The sequence below is a fragment of the Trichechus manatus genome, unplaced genomic scaffold (assembly GCF_000243295.1).
Source record: "Trichechus manatus latirostris isolate Lorelei unplaced genomic scaffold, TriManLat1.0 scaffold00004, whole genome shotgun sequence".
In the NCBI taxonomy this organism is placed as follows: Eukaryota; Metazoa; Chordata; class Mammalia; order Sirenia; family Trichechidae; genus Trichechus; species Trichechus manatus.
In genome coordinates this window covers 23,447,819-23,456,749 of record NW_004443940.1, presented here as the reverse complement: position 1 = coordinate 23,456,749, position 8,931 = coordinate 23,447,819, and the positions used below count along the sequence as shown (strand labels likewise).

General features: G+C 41.8%; 1 pseudogene; it reads left to right on the top strand.

Annotated features, from left to right (window-relative positions):
* Window positions 1–5,896: 5,896 nt before the first annotated feature.
* LOC101354300 (cyclin-dependent kinase 2-associated protein 1 pseudogene) lies at window positions 5,897–6,204 on the top strand (annotated as a pseudogene).
* The last annotated feature ends 2,727 nt before the right edge of the window (window positions 6,205–8,931 follow it).

Below are 8,931 nucleotides of genomic sequence, written 5' to 3'. Positions count from 1 at the left end.
GGGATTTTCTATACAGATAGTCCCCAGTTTGCGACAGGGTCCCATTCTGACGAGTTCTGATGTAAGTCAAATACCTCACTTTTTTTTTTTTTTTTAGTTTTCATTATTATTGCCTTTTGTTACTAGTATCTTTATAGATCTAATCTTTATTTGTCTTTGGGGGTTGGAAACATTACATTGAAACATGTTGTTGTACAGAAAGTCCGTGATGGAGCAGGAGAAAAGTGAGGTGCAGAACTCAAATTCACGTAAAAAAGACCAGACTTTATGGTCTGACTGAGACTACAGGAACCCCAGAAGACATGGCCCCCGGATTCTCTGTTAATCCAGAACTAAAACCATTCCTGAAGCCAACTCTTCAGACAAAGATTAGACTGGACTATAAAACATAAAATAATACTCATGAAGAGTATGCTTCTTAGCTCAAGTAGATACATGAGACTAAATGGGCAGCTCCTGTCCAGAGGCAAGATGAGAAGGCAGAAAGGGATAGGAGCTGGCTGAATGGACACGGGGAATCCAGGGTGAAAAGGAGGAGTGTGCTGTCACATTATAGGGATAGCAACTAGGGTCACATAACAATATGTGTATAAATTTTTGTATGAGAAACTAACTTGAGCTGTAAACTTCCACCTAAAGCAGAATTTAAAAACAAAAAACATGTTGTCGTTAGGTGCCGTCAAGTCACTTCCAACCCATAGTGACCCCATATACAACAGAACGAAACACTGCCACGTCCTGTGCCATCCTCACAATTGTTGTTATACTTGAGCCCATTGTTTCAGCCACTGTGTCAATCCATCTCATTGAGGGTCTTCCTCTTTTTCGCTGTCTACCTTACCAAGCATGATGTCCTTCTCCAGGAACTGGTCCCTCCTGATAACATGTCCAAAGTACATGAGACGAAGTCTCACCATCCTCATTTCCAAGGGGCGCTGTGGCTATACTTCTTCCAAGACAGACTTGTTCATTCTTCTAGCAGTCCATGGTATATTCAATCTTCTTTGCCAACACCATAATTCAAAGGCATCAATTCTTCTTCAGTCTTATTATCCAGCTTTCGTATGCATATGAGGTGATCGACAATATCATGGTTTGGGTCAGGTGCACCTTAGTTCTCAAAGTGACATCGTTACTTTTCCACACCTTAAAGAGATCTTTTGCAGTAGATTTGCCCAAAAGATTTTGGCAAATCATATAAACTTACAGATATGTTTTAATACATACATACATAAAAAATACACAAATCATAAAAATTTACTTAGAGAAGAAGAGTTGGATGATATTGGCATTTTACCCGTTGCAGTAATAACTCCACTTATGGAAGGTTCTGGATCATCTGGATTATCCCTGGTAATGGAGATGGTGTTTCTAGTCAGAAAATTAGTGAAAGATGTCTACATGGTGCTTTTCTTTATTTCTCCATATGGTTCATGGTAACATCTCACTGCTTACCAAATTTGCATATGTTAGCAAAGTGATCAGCGTTTGGGTACATGTTTTCAAGCAACTTAAGCCCCTGATTAGGAAAAACTCCAGCTAATCCTTTCACTATAAAATTTTTTGACAACTTCTCTCCTTTCTCTTCCTCATAATTTCTTTCTTCTTCAGCATTTCTTTACTGTTCCAAATCCCTTAAGTCCTGATCTGTCAATTCCCTTTCTTCGTGATCTATGAGCTCTTTCACATCAGCAATATCAAGTTCTAAATTCAGCATTCTTGCCATATGGACAATTTTTCCACCAATCTCTTCCATCATATTATCCTGATCAAATGCTTGGAGCATGTTCACATAATTCAGCAATTTTTTCCATATCTCCTGCATGCATTTTCCCATAACTTCCTCCCAGGAAGATGCATGGTTCTGGGTACACCGAAGACTATTAGAATTCTTCAGAAATCATGTAATGTTACAGCACCACTATCTTTTGCAGCTATTGCCTGAGCAAGCGTAGTCCGTAGGTAGTATGCCTTGAAGATGCGACTGCACCTTGATCCATAGGCTGAATCACAGCTGTCGTATTGGGAGGTAGATACACCACACGCACATCTTGATTAAGATCATCTACGTGAGGAGGATGTCCTGGGCGTTATCAAGTAATAGCAGAATCTTGAAATGAATGCTCTTTTCAAGGCAGTAGGCGCACACTTCTGGGATGAAACAATTTAAAAACCAGTCTTCAGGTAACACAATCATCATCCAGGCCTTGGAGTTACTTCTATCGTAGACCAGCAGCTTATTTTCGTCACTGCTTTTTGAACGCTCAGAGGTTTTCAGAATGGTAAACAAGAAAAGATTTTAATTTAAATCCAGCAATATTTCCTCCAAGCAGCAGCATGATTCTGTCTTTAAAGGCCTTGAAACCAGGAATCGACTTTGCCTTGTGGAAACAGACGGTCGTAAATGAGGCCCGTCGTAACTCAAATACGTCGTAAGTTGGGGACTACCTGTATATAAAGTTTCTGTGATTCCATATTTTTAAGTGTTTCTACCACACTGTGATGTCTGTTCTGTTACTCTGATTGTGTCTATATGTATATTCATATAGGAAAATTCAAGTATTCATGAATATTTAATAGAAATATTCGTGTATATGAATAAAAGAACATGATCCGATTATTATGTATAAGCCAAATTTCAGAAATATATACAATGGTGGTGGAGTCTTCCCATTATTCAGGGTAAATTCTAATATTTTTCTTCGACTGTTCACAAAAAAGATAACCTACCTTAATAGAAAATTCTTTTAGCAAACCCTGAACCACTGCATGCAGCATGTTGGCAAGATGCTCGCTGATGTTGCCAAATGGCGTGTTCCTCTTCCAGTGCTTGGTCTTTGCTGGCTCTTCACTCTTTAAATGTAGAGATTACCAGGGGTTCTAATTTGAATCATGCACTCCTTTTTCTCCCGTGGGGTGAGGTGGTACAGAGCTTTGGTTTTCTCCTGCCCACATAGGAGGGAACAGATAATTACAGCACAACATGGAAGGCATTATGGATTGAATTGTGTCCCCCCAAAATGTGCGTCAACTTGGCTAGTCCATGATTCCCAGTATTGTGTGATTTTTCCACCATTTTGTCATCTGATGTGATTTTCCTGTGTGTTGTAAATTCTACCTCTATGGTGTTAATAAGCTGGGATTAGTGGCAGTTATGTTAATGAGGCAGGACTCAATCTACAAGATGTAGGTTGTGTCTTCAGCCAATCTCTTTTGAGGTATAAAAGAGAGAAGGGAGTAGAGAAACAGTGGGACCACATACCACCAAGAAACAAGAGCCAGCAGAATAGCGCATCCTTTGAACCTGGGGTCCCTGCGCTGAGAAGCTCAACTGGAGAAGACTGATGACAAGGACCTTCCCCTAGAGCTTACAGAGAGAAAGCCCCCCCACCCCCACCGGAGCTGGCACCCTAAATTCGGACTTCTGGCTTCCTACACTGTGAGAGAATGAATTTCTCTTTGTTAAAGCCATCCACTTGTGGTATTTCTGTTCTAGCAGCACTAGATGACTAAGACAGAAGGGATTGTGATGGAGGTGAGCACAGGGTGTTGCAGTATTGCAGCAGCAGGACCCCCGGGGCAGGGGGAGGGAGTATCAGGGAAGGCTTCCTAGGGAAGCTGGATCTTCAGGATGAACAGAAGTTAGCCAGGCAAGGAAGCAGGCTAGAGCGATGGGCATTCCAGGCCCTCTTTCATTGCCTATTTTCTCCATTTCTCAGTTGCCTTTATTGACATCACCATCTGTCTAGACTTCCAACCTAATGGCAAGCTGACTTACATTCTTCCCTCCCCACAACCTCTACCTGCCCCCCCCCCGCAACATCTAACTACTCCAGAATCTATCACTTCTACTTTGAAAAAGTCCCAGAAACCATTCTTCTCCTGACTTGCAACCCCTGCTTGCCTCCATGCTATCTTCACTCTTCCATGTAACTGTCAGTCAACTCTCCCTTGCTTATTACTCTCTGTTTGGCTTACTGAAACAAGCAGGAGAACGTCCCAACTCTTTCCTGTGCTTTCAAGGACCTTCACAGCCAGATCCCAACCTATTGTTAAGTCTCTTTTTTCCCAGTGCCCATGCCACATAGAATTGATTGTCTTTCCCAGATCTTGACTGGTTCTCTTGTAATAAATGTCCTCCTTTTCACTTTGAGATTCAGTGCAAATTTCACCCTCTTTGTGAAGTCTTGCCTCATTTCTTCAAGTAAAACTAGTCACTCGCCCCTTTGTTCCTCCGATTCTTTGTTCATTCCCCTGTTTTAGTGGTTACTATATGGCGTTCTAAATATTGGTTTACGTTCCCACTGAAAGGGTGGGTGCTTCAGGGCAAGGACTGTGTTGTCTTTATCTTTGTATCCTCTACTGCAGTCACAATGCGCAGCGCACAGGAGGTGCTCAGTGATTACTGAATGAATGAGTGAATAATTGGGCAACGTACATTATGCCTTTATCAGGTAGCTTCAAATATTCTACTAAGCTGCTAGAATTTTTAACGATAAAATCCAACACAGATTGCCCATTGCCATTAAGTCTTTTTGACTCCTAGCGACCCTATAGGACAGAGTAGAACTGCCCATAGGGTTCCCAGGGCTGTAATCGTTATGGAAGCAGACTGCCACATCTTTCTCCCCAGGAGCAGCTGGTGGGTTGGAACCAACAACCTTACGGTTAGCAGCCGAGCTCTTAACTGCTGCGCCACAAAGAAAACGGCAAGTGTTTTCTTTCTAAAACACAAATGCCATCCCTTCCTTGTTTAAAAAAATTAACTGTGGGAAATGTTTATACTAAATGTTAAAAGCAGGATTCAAAATCCTATATAGGTTCATCATAAATATGTGCAAAAAGGCATTAACAACAACAAAAAAAGACAGGGAAAATACATTAAAATACTATGAAAACGGCTTTGAATTTTTTTGTTTGGTGTCTCCCCCCACCCCCACCCCGTGGGAGGGATTCTATTCAGGTAGTATTTTTCAGTTTCCCAAAATAAATGTTATAATAATGGGAAAGGCTAACTTTATTTTTTGAACACTGTTAAGTGTGTTAAATATGTATCCTACAATATTGTTTACACCTTTTCTGGAGGGGGGAGACTTTTTTTGCCCACAGATGGAGCAATGGTGAGCTAAAGACAACTTCTGTCTAAATTATTCCAAATTCTAAATTAGTAGAACTCAAAGTAAAGCTTCATTTGAAGTGTGCTGCAAAAACTGTATTGGGATCTCCTTAAGTCCTCAGACACTCACCCCTCACGCTGCCAGAACTCCCAGCGAATCCTCGAGTGAGCCAATCCCCAATGAGCGGGCTGCTGTCTACTGACCAGCCTCACCCTGCGACTTGACAGTTAACTCTCCACTAGAAGAGCTCAGTGTTTTAGAGAAAGAGAAAAAGTAGTCTCTTCTCGCCTCAAAAACCTTGAGGTCTTCTGCTTTACTTTCCCATTGCGCTGTAATATTAGAATTTTTGATGCCACAGGATCAAGTGGAAGATTTTCACCTTAGGAATGTCATTAATCTTCAGTGTAAGGGCAAATGGCTTTTTGAATTTGTTTACCTTTCATCGACCCTCTCCCCACTTCAAATTTGCTGCTTTTTAAATCTGGTATATATAAAAAGGGGCCCTGGTGGCCCAGTGGTTAAGAGCTGGCTGCTAACCAAAAGGTGGGCGGTTCAAATCTACCAGCTACTCCCTGGAAACACTATGGGGACGTTCTACTTTGTCCGATAGGGTCGCTATAAGTCAGAATCGACTCTACGGCAACATGTTTGCTTTGCTTTATATATTAAAAAAAAAAAAAAACCATATTTGCTGTGTGCCCGCGCGTCCGCAACAGAAAGTGCGCGTGAGTCCGGCAGACGCACGCACGGGCACACGGCCTCGCCGCCCCCGCGGGGGGATGTCCTACAAGCCCAACTTGAAGGCTCACATGCCCGCCGCCGCTCTCCAGGCGGCTGGGAGCGTCCACTCTCCTTCCACCAGCATGGCGACGTCCTCCCAATACCGCCAGCTGCGGAGCGAATACGGGCCGCTGTCCCTCGGGTACAACAGCCAGGTGCCCCAGGGCAAATACGCTGAGCTGCTGGCTGTCATCGAAGAGCTGGGGAAAGAGATCAGACCCACCTACGCGAGGAGCGAGGCATCATTGACGCCAGAGGACTGGTCCGGGAGTGCTTGGCTGAGACGGAACGCAATGCCAGATCCTAGCTGCCATGTTAACTTTGAAGGTTGAAAGTTTTCCATCTTTTCCCAAGATGACAAGTTACAGCTTATCTCCCCTGTTTGTTTTCAAAGTGGTAACTTTTTTTTTCTCCCCATTTCCTTTCCATGGTTCGCTAGGCTGTGAACCTGCAGTCTCTAAGGTTGAGAAACGATTTTGCAGTTGATTAGGATTTGCATTTTCAGTAGTTAGGAACTACCCAGGGTTTTCTTTTAAGCGTTGATTTAAAAACTGCATGGAAAGTTCCCTATCTTACGGCAAACTGTAGTTTGCCTCCAAGATACCAGTATCTCACCTTAAACTCTTTTCCTTTGAATACATTGATGTTACCGCACTTGTTCTCTGTGCCTTTTCATAAGCTAATACAACTTCGAGGACTTGGTTTTTAGCGAATACTGACAGCACGCTTTCTTCGGGGCTACTCTGTTTACCATCTAGCCTAGATTCTACTTCACAGAACTTTTTTGCTTAAGCCATTTGCATGACTTTTAGTGCTTCGAAGTCAGTGTAAAAAATGAACAAGTTATAAATACAGAAGAAAGAGCAATCGACCAAACAAAAAAACAAACCCGTTGCCATCAAGTCGATTTCGACTCATAGCGACTATTTCGTATTAAGACTGTGTGTAGATGTTAGCTCTGCGTTTACTAGAAGTTGATCAAAACATCGGGGGGCGGGGAATTGACTCTAAAACTGTTTGCATTTTTGTATGTACTTATTACTTGATGTGATAAAGCTTATTTTAATTAAAAAAAAAAAACTCACCAAGCATGGTAGAATTTTTTGTAAACTCAGAGTAAGCAGGTAATAAGGGCCTAAGTCTAAATTTAAATCTAAAATTTTACCAGGCACGGTGTTGATACTACTAGGAACATATATCTTATTCATATGGTTTAAGAAGAGGATATTAATCCCAAAAATATTAGAGACAAATATTGTGAATGGAGCAACTTATTGAGAGTATATTCTTTTGCCACAAATAATAGCATCATGTCAAATTCCATAAGAAGGATTATACTGGGTCAAAGGTATCAACATTTTGAAAATTATTCATTCTGCTTTCCAGTTAATTCGCACCCCGCCCCCCCAAAAAAAACCCACACTTAATCAGGAGATTCTGTTCTTGAACATTGTTCTCAATTTTGAATTTTTTTCATGGATATTGTTCCTCTCGGAAGATTTTAATTCCTTCAGAGGACAGCCAGGGTCTTCTAATTTTTTGTGCATGTACTAAGACCTAAACTATTTGGTAGTAAGCTTTCTGGCAACTTCTCCTACCATGACAAAAGCAAAAATTAGGCAGTAAAAGTCTTAAAATAACCAAAATGTATACCAAAGTCCATGTACTAAAGTTCACATCTTTACGCACAGAAAAACTCTTTAGACCCTTGCTTATTACCTGCTTACAATTCTAACACGCTTGGTGAGTTTTTGTTTTTTTATACCAGATTTTTAAAAAAGCAGCAAATTAGAAGGGGTGTAGATTAAAGGTAAACAAATTCAAGAAACATTTATTGAATGTCAACTGTTATCAGCCATTGTGCTAGAAAATAGTAAAACAGAGACAAACTTTCAATCCTTGAAGAACTCACCGTTTACTAGGGGCCAGAAAAAAAATGCATCAGAATGCAATGTAAGTCCCAACATTAGAAATATGACTTAGATGCAGAGATTGCACAGAGGAGGGAATAGCTAATTCTAGGGAGTCTAGAAACATTTCCCAAAGGTGGTGATATCTGAACTGGGTTTGAAAGACACTGAAGGAGCTTTCCAGAGGAAAAAAGGAGAAAGGGGCTTTCTAGGCAAAGAGAACAGCCTATAAAAAAAAGGCCTGGTGTGATAAGAATATGTGTTGTAAATCTTAACCCCTGTATACATGGATGGAAACCCTGGTGGTGTAGTGGTGAAGTGCTGTGGTTGCTAATGAAAAAGTTGGCAGTTCAAACCCACCAGGTGCTACTTGGAAACTCTATGGGGTAGTTCTAGCCTGTCCTATAGGGTCGCTGTGAGTTGGCATCAACTGGATGACAATGGGTTTTTTTTTTTTTTGGACCCCAAGAGGGTGAGGCCAACCCCCTGTTGCATTTGTTCTGACGCTGTCCTCTCGCTGTTTGGCCCGAGATGTGGGCACAATTGTGGACGTGCATGGCAGTGTAGGGTAACTAAAGCCCCAATTTTCTGATTGGAGGACTTAAAAGAGAAGCCCAGGAAAAGAAAGTAACCGGCAAATTGCTGGGAGTTAGGGAAGTGACCTCCTGTTTCATTCCTGAAATGCGCAGGTGTGGACCCGATGCTATTAAGCAAAACAAAGACTGAGAACTGATCAGCCACCGCCCAGTTCCCAGACTGGCCACTGGGTGGCGCACAAATGGGAGGAAACTGCAAAGGCTTTGGAAACTGAATTGACCTTGGAACCAGAGACCACAGCAGGCGAGTTGGAACTTGTGGCTTAAACCTAACCAGGTAGATTGCTAAAACAAAAATCCCTACATTCTCCATAGGATTTAACCAAGACCCGGATTGTCATAATATATGCAAATCACGCCATAATTCAAAAGCATCAATTCTTCTTTGGTCTTCCTTATTCATTGCCAAAAGACCTCTTTGAAGTGTTAAAAAGCAAAGATGTCACTTTAAGGACTAAGTCACGCCTGACCCAAGCCATGGTGTTTTCAATCACCTCATATGCATGTGAAAGCTGGACAACGGATAAG